The following is a 13,007-nucleotide window of genomic DNA, read 5'->3' as shown; positions in this document are numbered from 1 at the left end:
GATGGCATCAAGGAGGCAATTGTGACAGTACAGAACCTCCTAGAAACAAGGCTCCATTGTGACACCGTGGGGAATCATGGAATCAAGGAGCCCATTGTGACACGGCTGCATGGAACCAATGGTCCATGGTTACACTGCGGATTCAAGAAGAGCACGGTGACACCACGCAACATCATGGAACCATAGGTCCATTGTGACACAGCGGGGCCTCATGGAAACAAGGGGACCATTGTGGCAAAGCAGGGCCTAATGGAAGCATGGAGAGCATTGTGACACTAAGGAAACTCCTGGAACCAAGATGACCACTGGCACATAATGGAACCTCATGGAAGCAAGCCTCCATGATGACTTTGGAGGGCCTCAGGGACCACAGGACCCATTGTGACACAGCAGGACCTGGTGGAACCAAGGAGCCTTTGTGATACTCCAGATCCACATGGAAGCCAGGGTGCACTGGGACACAGCGGGGCCTTGTTGGAACCAAAGACACCTCTGCAAAAAGCAGGCTAGCTCATAGAAGCAAGGAGTCCATTGTTACAACATCAAACCTATGGAAGCAAGGGACCATTGTCACACTGCGGGGCCTCATGGAACCAATTGTCCATGATGACAGTGTGGATCAAAGGAGACCATGGTGACACTGCGGAACCTGATGGAACCAAGGAGCCATTGTGACACAGTGGGGCCTCATGGAATCAAGGAGACCATTGTGACCCAGGTCTTGCATGTGAAGGCAAGGAGCCATTGTGACACTTTGGGCTTCTTCCCTTGAGCTCTGCAGCTGGCTGTCCCAGCCCAGCGCACCATGTGCCACCTGCTCTCCTCAGGGCTCTGCCTGCACACAGCCCCAGGAGAAGTTTTCCTGTTTGCAAGGAAAGAATGGAAAAGCCGGAGCAGGTTTCCTAAACAACAAACCCCACTCAGGAGCCACATGCTCAGTACGGGCTGCCTGGAACGATGTCCCCTTTCTACAAGGGTCAGTGTGAGCAGGAATGATCTCTGGGAGCAGAATTCTTGGAGTCTTTCCACTGAATTCTCTGTCCCTGTGTCTTGGGGTGACTTTATTGTGTGTATCCCCTATTGCTGCTCTATGCCCAGAAGTGAACTTTGTGCATTTCTGTGCCTTTCCACTGAGCCTGAGAGGGGGGAGAGGAAAAAAAACCGGACAAACTTCTCAGAGCGTTTGTTCAAGGACACACATACACACTCCTCTGCATCCTGCTTGCAGCAAGAGCAGAGGAAGCAACTTGGTTTCTTTTTAGCCAGTTTTCAGCTCCTTTTCCCTGGAGGGAGATGGAGAGTTGAACTTTGTTTTCCTGGGACTTTGGGGGTTTTTTTCCCTTCTTCTCTTCTTGACTCTTTCAACATCAGACCACATTGGGAGAATTTTCTCCCGAGGTGGGGGCCCTGAATGTGGGCCCATGAGCCAGCTGCAAGGAGGAGGAGAGAGACTGCACCTCCGGAAGTGTTGGGGTTCCTCCCCCCTGCCATGCGGTCATGGGAGAGGGGACCCTGGGGTAGAGGCATGGCCTGGGCACGGGGGTCTCCCTGCTCCCTGCTCACATGTGCCCTAACCCTGTTCAGCACTGCTTATTTTGTGTTGCCCTGTGCCAGGAGGGCCCTGGTTGTGCTGTGATTGCTCAGTTCTTTGGCAGTGCCCCGCCCATGTGGCTGGAGAAGAAAGAGCTCTGAAACTTCTCTCAAGAATCGCTCCCTGTTTCTTTGCACGGGCCTCGCTGTCTATGGATGTTTCAGGAGACCCCAGCGAAACACGGAAGGACTCTCAAATTATCCCAGCTTTCTCTGCACAGCGAGAGCTTTTAATATTTAGCATTGTTATCCTTTTCCTGTGTGTTTGTTAAAAAAATAGTTTTTATCTCTTTCACTTTCTTCCCAGGAAAGTTCTTTTTTCCAAAAACCTGGTGGGGGAGGGCTGGGTGTAACCTGCCTTCTATCAGAGGATATTTTCCTCCACATTTGTCCAAACCGGCACAGCCTGTCCTTTCCTGGGTCTCTGTTGCAGATGGAAGCTGCTGGTGCCATTGTCAGCTTGAAGCCCTCTTTTGATGCAAGCAGATGTTGCCAGGTGTGTTCAGCAGCTGTTGCTCAATGCTTATGCCAAGCTATTGTGTTCCTCATGGAACCAAGGAGCCATTGTGACACTGCAGGGGCTGATGGCATCAAGGAGGCAATTGTGACAGTACAGAACCTCCTAGAAACAAGGCTCCATTGTGACACCGTGGGGAATCATGGAATCAAGGAGCCCATTGTGACACGGCTGCATGGAACCAATGGTCCATGCTTACACTGCGGATTCAAGAAGAGCACGGTGACACCACGCAACATCATGGAACCATAGGTCCATTGTGACACAGCGGGGCCTCATGGAAACAAGGGGACCATTGTGGCAAAGCAGGGCCTAATGGAAGCATGGAGAGCATTGTGACACTAAGGAAACTCCTGGAACCAAGATGACCACTGGCACATAATGGAACCTCATGGAAGCAAGCCTCCACAATGACTTTGGAGGGCCTCAGGGACCACAGGACCCATTGTGACACAGCAGGACGTGGTGGAACCAAGGAGCCTTTGTGATACTCCAGATCCACATGGAAGCCAGGGTGCACTGGGACACAGCGGGGCCTTGTTGGAACCAAAGACACCTCTGCAAAAAGCAGGCTAGCTCATAGAAGCAAGGAGTCCATTGTTACAACATCAAACCTATGGAAGCAAGGGACCATTGTCACACTGCGGGGCCTCATGGAACCAATTGTCCATGATGACAGTGTGGATCAAAGGAGACCATGGTGACACTGCGGAACCTGATGGAACCAAGGAGCCATTGTGACACAGTGGGGCCTCATGGAATCAAGGAGACCATTGTGACCCAGGTCTTGCATGTGAAGGCAAGGAGCCATTGTGACACTTTGGGCTTCTTCCCTTGAGCTCTGCAGCTGGCTGTCCCAGCCCAGCGCACCATGTGCCACCTGCTCTCCTCAGGGCTCTGCCTGCACACAGCCCCAGGAGAAGTTTTCCTGTTTGCAAGGAAAGAATGGAAAAGCCGGAGCAGGTTTCCTAAACAACAAACCCCACTCAGGAGCCACATGCTCAGTACAGGCTGCCTGGAACGATGTCCCCTTTCTACAAGGGTCAGTGTGAGCAGGAATGAATGATCTCTGGGAGCAGAATTCTCGGAGTCTTTCCACTGAATTCTCTGTCCCTGTGTCTTGGGGTGACTTTATTGTGTGTATCCCCTATTGCTGCTCTATGCCCAGAAGTGAACTTTGTGCATTTCTGTGCCTTTCAACTGAGCCTGAGAGGGGGGAGAGGAAAAAAAACCGGACAAACTTCTCAGAGCGTTTGTTCAAGGACACACATACACACTCCTCTGCATCCTGCTTGCAGCAAGAGCAGAGGAAGCAACTTGGTTTCTTTTTAGCCAGTTTTCAGCTCCTTTTCTCTGGGGGGAGATGGAGAGTTGAACTTTGTTTTCCTGGGACTTTGGGGGTTTTTTCCCCTTCTTCTCTTCTTGACTCTTTCAACATCAGACCACATTGGGAGAATTTTCTCCCGAGGTGGGGGCCCTGAATGTGGGCCCATGAGCCAGCTGCAAGGAGGAGGAGAGAGACTACACCTCCGGAAGTGTTGGGGTTCCTCCCCCCTGCCATGAGGTCATGGGAGAGGGGACCCTGGGGTAGAGGCATGGCCTGGGCACGGGGTCTCCCTGCTCCCTGCTCACATGTGCCCTAATCCTGTTCAGCACTGCTTATTTTGTGTTGCCCTGTGCCAGGAGGGCCCTGGTTGTGCTGTGATTGCTCAGTTCTTTGGCAGTGCCCCGCCCGTGCGGCTGGAGAAGAAAGAGCTCTGAAACTTCTCTCAAGAATCGCTCCCTGTTTCTTTGCACGGGCCTCGCTGTCTATGGATGTTTCAGGAGACCCCACCGAAACACAGAAGGACTCTCAAATTATCCCAGCTTTCTCTGCACAGCGAGAGCTTTTAATATTTAGCATTGTTATCCTTTTCCTGTATGTTTGTTAAAAAAACAGTTTTTATCTCTTTCACTTTCTTCCCAGGAAAGTTCTTTTTTTCCAAAAACCTGGTGGGGGAGGGCTGGGTGTAACCTGCCTTCTATCAGAGGATATTTTCCTCCAAATTTGTCCAAACCGGCACAGCCTGTCCTTTCCTGGGTCTCTGTTGCAGATGGAAGCTGCTGGTGCCATTGTCAGCTTGAAGCCCTCTTTTGATGCAAGCAGATGTTGCCAGGTGTGTTCAGCAGCTGTTGCTCAATGCTTATGCCAAGCTATTGTGTTCCTCATGGAACCAAGGAGCCATTGTGACACTGCAGGGGCTGATGGCATCAAGGAGGCAATTGTGACAGTACAGAACCTCCTAGAAACAAGGCTCCATTGTGACACCGTGGGGAATCATGGAATCAAGGAGCCCATTGTGACACGGCTGCATGGAACCAATGGTCCATGGTTACACTGCGGATTCAAGAAGAGCACGGTGACACCACGCAACATCATGGAACCATAGGTCCATTGTGACACAGCGGGGCCTCATGGAAACAAGGGGACCATTGTGGCAAAGCAGGGCCTAATGGAAGCATGGAGAGCATTGTGACACTAAGGAAACTCCTGGAACCAAGATGACCACTGGCACATAATGGAACCTCATGGAAGCAAGCCTCCATGATGACTTTGGAGGGCCTCAGGGACCACAGGACCCATTGTGACACAGCAGGACCTGGTGGAACCAAGGAGCCTTTGTGATACTCCAGATCCACATGGAAGCCAGGGTGCACTGGGACACAGCGGGGCCTTGTTGGAACCAAAGACACCTCTGCAAAAAGCAGGCTAGCTCATAGAAGCAAGGAGTCCATTGTTACAACATCAAACCTATGGAAGCAAGGGACCATTGTCACACTGCGGGGCCTCATGGAACCAATTGTCCATGATGACAGTGTGGATCAAAGGAGACCATGGTGACACTGCGGAACCTGATGGAACCAAGGAGCCATTGTGACACAGTGGGGCCTCATGGAATCAAGGAGACCATTGTGACCCAGGTCTTGCATGTGAAGGCAAGGAGCCATTGTGACACTTTGGGCTTCTTCCCTTGAGCTCTGCAGCTGGCTGTCCCAGCCCAGCGCACCATGTGCCACCTGCTCTCCTCAGGGCTCTGCCTGCACACAGCCCCAGGAGAAGTTTTCCTGTTTGCAAGGAAAGAATGGAAAAGCCGGAGCAGGTTTCCTAAACAACAAACCCCACTCAGGAGCCACATGCTCAGTACGGGCTGCCTGGAACGATGTCCCCTTTCTACAAGGGTCAGTGTGAGCAGGAATGATCTCTGGGAGCAGAATTCTTGGAGTCTTTCCACTGAATTCTCTGTCCCTGTGTCTTGGGGTGACTTTATTGTGTGTATCCCCTATTGCTGCTCTATGCCCAGAAGTGAACTTTGTGCATTTCTGTGCCTTTCCACTGAGCCTGAGAGGGGGGAGAGGAAAAAAAACCGGACAAACTTCTCAGAGCGTTTGTTCAAGGACACACATACACACTCCTCTGCATCCTGCTTGCAGCAAGAGCAGAGGAAGCAACTTGGTTTCTTTTTAGCCAGTTTTCAGCTCCTTTTCCCTGGAGGGAGATGGAGAGTTGAACTTTGTTTTCCTGGGACTTTGGGGGTTTTTTTCCCTTCTTCTCTTCTTGACTCTTTCAACATCAGACCACATTGGGAGAATTTTCTCCCGAGGTGGGGGCCCTGAATGTGGGCCCATGAGCCAGCTGCAAGGAGGAGGAGAGAGACTGCACCTCCGGAAGTGTTGGGGTTCCTCCCCCCTGCCATGCGGTCATGGGAGAGGGGACCCTGGGGTAGAGGCATGGCCTGGGCACGGGGGTCTCCCTGCTCCCTGCTCACATGTGCCCTAATCCTGTTCAGCACTGCTTATTTTGTGTTGCCCTGTGCCAGGAGGGCCCTGGTTGTGCTGTGATTGCTCAGTTCTTTGGCAGTGCCCCGCCCATGTGGCTGGAGAAGAAAGAGCTCTGAAACTTCTCTCAAGAATCGCTCCCTGTTTCTTTGCACGGGCCTCGCTGTCTATGGATGTTTCAGGAGACCCCACCGAAACACAGAAGGACTCTCAAATTATCCCAGCTTTCTCTGCACAGCGAGAGCTTTTAATATTTAGCATTGTTATCCTTTTCCTGTGTGTTTGTTAAAAAAATAGTTTTTATCTCTTTCACTTTCTTCCCAGGAAAGTTCTTTTTTCCAAAAACCTGGTGGGGGAGGGCTGGGTGTAACCTGCCTTCTATCAGAGGATATTTTCCTCCACATTTGTCCAAACCGGCACAGCCTGTCCTTTCCTGGGTCTCTGTTGCAGATGGAAGCTGCTGGTGCCATTGTCAGCTTGAAGCCCTCTTTTGATGCAAGCAGATGTTGCCAGGTGTGTTCAGCAGCTGTTGCTCAATGCTTATGCCAAGCTATTGTGTTCCTCATGGAACCAAGGAGCCATTGTGACACTGCAGGGGCTGATGGCATCAAGGAGGCAATTGTGACAGTACAGAACCTCCTAGAAACAAGGCTCCATTGTGACACCGTGGGGAATCATGGAATCAAGGAGCCCATTGTGACACGGCTGCATGGAACCAATGGTCCATGCTTACACTGCGGATTCAAGAAGAGCACGGTGACACCACGCAACATCACGGAACCATAGGTCCATTGTGACACAGCGGGGCCTCATGGAAACAAGGGGACCATTGTGGCAAAGCAGGGCCTAATGGAAGCATGGAGGGCATTGTGACACTAAGGAAACTCCTGGAACCAAGATGACCACTGGCACATAATGGAACCTCATGGAAGCAAGCCTCCACGATGGTTTTGGAGGGCCTCAGGGACCACAGGACCCATTGTGACACAGCAGGACCTGGTGGAACCAAGGAGCCTTTGTGATACTCCAGATCCACATGGAAGCCAGGGTGCACTGAGACACAGCGGGGCCTTGTTGGAACCAAAGACACCTCTGCAAAAAGCAGGCTAGCTCATAGAAGCAAGGAGTCCTTTGTTACAACATCAAACCTATGGAAGCAAGGGACCATTGTGACACTGCGGGGCCTCATGGAACCAATTGTCCATGATGACAGTGTGGATCAAAGGAGACCATGGTGACACTGCGGAACCTGATGGAACCAAGGAGCCATTGTGACACAGTGGGGCCTCATGGAATCAAGGAGACCATTGTGACCCAGGTGTTGCATGTGAAGGCAAGGAGCCATTGTGACACTTTGGGCTTCTTCCCTTGAGCTCTGCAGCTGGCTGTCCCAGCCCAGCGCACCATGTGCCACCTGCTCTCCTCAGGGCTCTGCCTGCACACAGCCCCAGGAGAAGTTTTCCTGTTTGCAAGGAAAGAATGGAAAAGCCTGAGCAGGTTTCCTAAACAACAAACCCCACTCAGGAGCCACATGCTCAGTACAGGCTGCCTGGAACGATGTCCCCTTTCTACAAGGGTCAGTGTGAGCAGGAATGAATGATCTCTGGGAGCAGAATTCTCGGAGTCTTTCCACTGAATTCTCTGTCCCTGTGTCTTGGGGTGACTTTATTGTGTGTATCCCCTATTGCTGCTCTATGCCCAGAAGTGAACTTTGTGCATTTCTGTGCCTTTCAACTGAGCCTGAGAGGGGGGAGAGGAAAAAAAACCGGACAAACTTCTCAGAGCGTTTGTTCAAGGACACACATACACACTCCTCTGCATCCTGCTTGCAGCAAGAGCAGAGGAAGCAACTTGGTTTCTTTTTAGCCAGTTTTCAGCTCCTTTTCTCTGGGGGGAGATGGAGAGTTGAACTTTGTTTTCCTGGGACTTTGGGGGTTTTTTCCCCTTCTTCTCTTCTTGACTCTTTCAACATCAGACCACATTGGGAGAATTTTCTCCCGAGGTGGGGGCCCTGAATGTGGGCCCATGAGCCAGCTGCAAGGAGGAGGAGAGAGACTACACCTCCGGAAGTGTTGGGGTTCCTCCCCCCTGCCATGAGGTCATGGGAGAGGGGACCCTGGGGTAGAGGCATGGCCTGGGCACGGGGTCTCCCTGCTCCCTGCTCACATGTGCCCTAATCCTGTTCAGCACTGCTTATTTTGTGTTGCCCTGTGCCAGGAGGGCCCTGGTTGTGCTGTGATTGCTCAGTTCTTTGGCAGTGCCCCGCCCGTGCGGCTGGAGAAGAAAGAGCTCTGAAACTTCTCTCAAGAATCGCTCCCTGTTTCTTTGCACGGGCCTCGCTGTCTATGGATGTTTCAGGAGACCCCACCGAAACACAGAAGGACTCTCAAATTATCCCAGCTTTCTCTGCACAGCGAGAGGTTTTAATATTTAGCATTGTTATCCTTTTCCTGTGTGTTTGTTAAAAAAACAGTTTTTATCTCTTTCACTTTCTTCCCAGGAAAGTTCTTTTTTTCCAAAAACCTGGTGGGGGAGGGCTGGGTGTAACCTGCCTTCTATCAGAGGATATTTTCCTCCAAATTTGTCCAAACCGGCACAGCCTGTCCTTTCCTGGGTCTCTGTTGCAGATGGAAGCTGCTGGTGCCATTGTCAGCTTGAAGCCCTCTTTTGATGCAAGCAGATGTTGCCAGGTGTGTTCAGCAGCTGTTGCTCAATGCTTATGCCAAGCTATTGTGTTCCTCATGGAACCAAGGAGCCATTGTGACACTGCAGGGGCTGATGGCACCAAGGAGGCAATTGTGACAGTACAGAACCTCCTAGAAACAAGGCTCCATTGTGACACCGTGGGGAATCATGGAATCAAGGAGCCCATTGTGACACGGCTGCATGGAACCAATGGTCCATGGTTACACTGCGGATTCAAGAAGAGCACGGTGACACCACGCAACATCATGGAACCATAGGTCCATTGTGACACAGCGGGGCCTCATGGAAACAAGGGGACCATTGTGGCAAAGCAGGGCCTAATGGAAGCCTGGAGAGCATTGTGACACTAAGGAAACTCCTGGAACCAAGATGACCACTGGCACATAATGGAACCTCATGGAAGCAAGCCTCCATGATGACTTTGGAGGGCCTCAGGGACCACAGGACCCATTGTGACACAGCAGGACCTGGTGGAACCAAGGAGCCTTTGTGATACTCCAGATCCACATGGAAGCCAGGGTGCACTGGGACACAGCGGGGCCTTGTTGGAACCAAAGACACCTCTGCAAAAAGCAGGCTAGCTCATAGAAGCAAGGAGTCCATTGTTACAACATCAAACCTATGGAAGCAAGGGACCATTGTCACACTGCGGGGCCTCATGGAACCAATTGTCCATGATGACAATGCGGATCAAAGGAGACCATGGTGACACTGCGGAACCTGATGGAACCAAGGAGCCATTGTGACACAGTGGGGCCTCATGGAATCAAGGAGACCATTGTGACCCAGGTGTTGCATGGGAAGGCAAGGAGCCATTGTGACACTTTGGGCTTCTTCCCTTGAGCTCTGCAGCTGGCTGTCCCAGCCCAGCGCACCATGTGCCACCTGCTCTCCTCAGGGCTCTGCCTGCACACAGCCCCAGGAGAAGTTTTCCTGTTTGCAAGGAAAGAATGGAAAAGCCGGAGCAGGTTTCCTAAACAACAAACCCCACTCAGGAGCCACATGCTCAGTACGGGCTGCCTGGAACGATGTCCCCTTTCTACAAGGGTCAGTGTGAGCAGGAATGATCTCTGGGAGCAGAATTCTCGGAGTCTTTCCACTGAATTCTCTGTCCCTGTGTCTTGGGGTGACTTTATTGTGTGTATCCCCTATTGCTGCTCTATGCCCAGAAGTGAACTTTGTGCATTTCTGTGCCTTTCCACTGAGCCTGAGAGGGGGGAGAGGAAAAAAAACCGGACAAACTTCTCAGAGCGTTTGTTCAAGGACACACATACACACTCCTCTGCATCCTGCTGGCAGCAAGAGCGAAGGAAGCAACCTTGTTTCTTTTTAGCCAGTTTTCAGCTCCTTTTCCCTGGAGGGAGATGGAGAGTTGAACTTTGTTTTCCTGGGACTTTGGGGGTTTTTTCCCCTTCTTCTCTTCTTGACTCTTTCAACATCAGACCACATTGGGAGAATTTTCTCCCGAGGTGGGGGCCCTGAATGTGGGCCCATGAGCCAGCTGCAAGGAGGAGGAGAGAGACTGCACCTACGGAAGTGTTGGGGTTCCTCCCCCCTGCCATGAGGTCATGGGAGAGGGGACCCTGGGGTAGAGGCATGGCCTGGGCACGGGGTCTCCCTGCTCCCTGCTCACATGTGCCCTAATCCTGTTCAGCACTGCTTATTTTGTGTTGCCCTGTGCCAGGAGGGCCCTGGTTGTGCTGTGATTGCTCAGTTCTTTGGCAGTGCCCCGCCCATGTGGCTGGAGAAGAAAGAGCTCTGAAACTTCTCTCAAGAATCGCTCCCTGTTTCTTTGCACGGGCCTCGCTGTCTATGGATGTTTCAGGAGACCCCACCGAAACACGGAAGGACTCTCAAATTATCCCAGCTTTCTCTGCACAGCGAGAGCTTTTAATATTTAGCATTGTTATCCTTTTCCTGTGTGTTTGTTAAAAAAATAGTTTTTATCTCTTTCACTTTCTTCCCAGGAAAGTTCTTTTTTCCAAAAACCTGGTGGGGGAGGGCTGGGTGTAACCTGCCTTCTATCAGAGGATATTTTCCTCCACATTTGTTCAAACCGGCACAGCCTGTCCTTTCCTGGGTCTCTGTTGCAGATGGAAGCTGCTGGTGCCATTGTCAGCTTGAAGCCCTCTTTTGATGCAAGCAGATGTTGCCAGGTGTGTTCAGCAGCTGTTGCTCAATGCTTATGCCAAGCTATTGTGTTCCTCATGGAACCAAGGAGCCATTGTGACACTGCAGGGGCTGATGGCATCACTGAGGCAATTGTGACAGTACAGAACCTCCTAGAAACAAGGCTCCATTGTGACACCGTGGGGAATCATGGAATCAAGGAGCCCATTGTGACACGGCTGCATGGAACCAATGGTCCATGGTTACACTGCGGATTCAAGAAGAGCACGGTGACACCACGCAACATCACGGAACCATAGGTCCATTGTGACACAGCGGGGCCTCATGGAAACAAGGGGACCATTGTGGCAAAGCAGGGCCTAATGGAAGCCTGGAGAGCATTGTGACACTAAGGAAACTCCTGGAACCAAGATGACCACTGGCACATAATGGAACCTCATGGAAGCAAGCCTCCACGATGGTTTTGGAGGGCCTCAGGGACCACAGGACCCATTGTGACACAGCAGGACCTGGTGGAACCAAGGAGCCTTTGTGATACTCCAGATCCACATGGAAGCCAGGGTGCACTGAGACACAGCGGGGCCTTGTTGGAACCAAAGACACCTCTGCAAAAAGCAGGCTAGCTCATAGAAGCAAGGAGTCCTTTGTTACAACATCAAACCTATGGAAGCAAGGGACCATTGTGACACTGCGGGGCCTCATGGAACCAATTGTCCATGATGACAGTGTGGATCAAAGGAGACCATGGTGACACTGCGGAACCTGATGGAACCAAGGAGCCATTGTGACACAGTGGGGCCTCATGGAATCAAGGAGACCATTGTGACCCAGGTCTTGCATGTGAAGGCAAGGAGCCATTGTGACACTTTGGGCTTCTTCCCTTGAGCTCTGCAGCTGGCTGTCCCAGCCCAGCGCACCATGTGCCACCTGCTCTCCTCAGGGCTCTGCCTGCACACAGCCCCAGGAGAAGTTTTCCTGTTTGCAAGGAAAGAATGGAAAAGCCGGAGCAGGTTTCCTAAACAACAAACCCCACTCAGGAGCCACATGCTCAGTACAGGCTGCCTGGAACGATGTCCCCTTTCTACAAGGGTCAGTGTGAGCAGGAATGAATGATCTCTGGGAGCAGAATTCTCGGAGTCTTTCCACTGAATTCTCTGTCCCTGTGTCTTGGGGTGACTTTATTGTGTGTATCCCCTATTGCTGCTCTATGCCCAGAAGTGAACTTTGTGCATTTCTGTGCCTTTCAACTGAGCCTGAGAGGGGGGAGAGGAAAAAAAACCGGACAAACTTCTCAGAGCGTTTGTTCAAGGACACACATACACACTCCTCTGCATCCTGCTTGCAGCAAGAGCAGAGGAAGCAACTTGGTTTCTTTTTAGCCAGTTTTCAGCTCCTTTTCTCTGGGGGGAGATGGAGAGTTGAACTTTGTTTTCCTGGGACTTTGGGGGTTTTTTCCCCTTCTTCTCTTCTTGACTCTTTCAACATCAGACCACATTGGGAGAATTTTCTCCCGAGGTGGGGGCCCTGAATGTGGGCCCATGAGCCAGCTGCAAGGAGGAGGAGAGAGACTACACCTCCGGAAGTGTTGGGGTTCCTCCCCCCTGCCATGAGGTCATGGGAGAGGGGACCCTGGGGTAGAGGCATGGCCTGGGCACGGGGTCTCCCTGCTCCCTGCTCACATGTGCCCTAATCCTGTTCAGCACTGCTTATTTTGTGTTGCCCTGTGCCAGGAGGGCCCTGGTTGTGCTGTGATTGCTCAGTTCTTTGGCAGTGCCCCGCCCGTGCGGCTGGAGAAGAAAGAGCTCTGAAACTTCTCTCAAGAATCGCTCCCTGTTTCTTTGCACGGGCCTCGCTGTCTATGGATGTTTCAGGAGACCCCACCGAAACACAGAAGGACTCTCAAATTATCCCAGCTTTCTCTGCACAGCGAGAGGTTTTAATATTTAGCATTGTTATCCTTTTCCTGTGTGTTTGTTAAAAAAACAGTTTTTATCTCTTTCACTTTCTTCCCAGGAAAGTTCTTTTTTTCCAAAAACCTGGTGGGGGAGGGCTGGGTGTAACCTGCCTTCTATCAGAGGATATTTTCCTCCAAATTTGTCCAAACCGGCACAGCCTGTCCTTTCCTGGGTCTCTGTTGCAGATGGAAGCTGCTGGTGCCATTGTCAGCTTGAAGCCCTCTTTTGATGCAAGCAGATGTTGCCAGGTGTGTTCAGCAGCTGTTGCTCAATGCTTATGCCAAGCTATTGTG

Source organism: Aphelocoma coerulescens, unplaced genomic scaffold (genome assembly GCF_041296385.1).
Source record: "Aphelocoma coerulescens isolate FSJ_1873_10779 unplaced genomic scaffold, UR_Acoe_1.0 HiC_scaffold_59, whole genome shotgun sequence".
Lineage (NCBI taxonomy): Eukaryota > Metazoa > Chordata > Aves > Passeriformes > Corvidae > Aphelocoma > Aphelocoma coerulescens.
The sequence above is the reverse complement of the archived record's forward strand: the minus strand, read 5'-3'. Positions refer to the sequence as shown.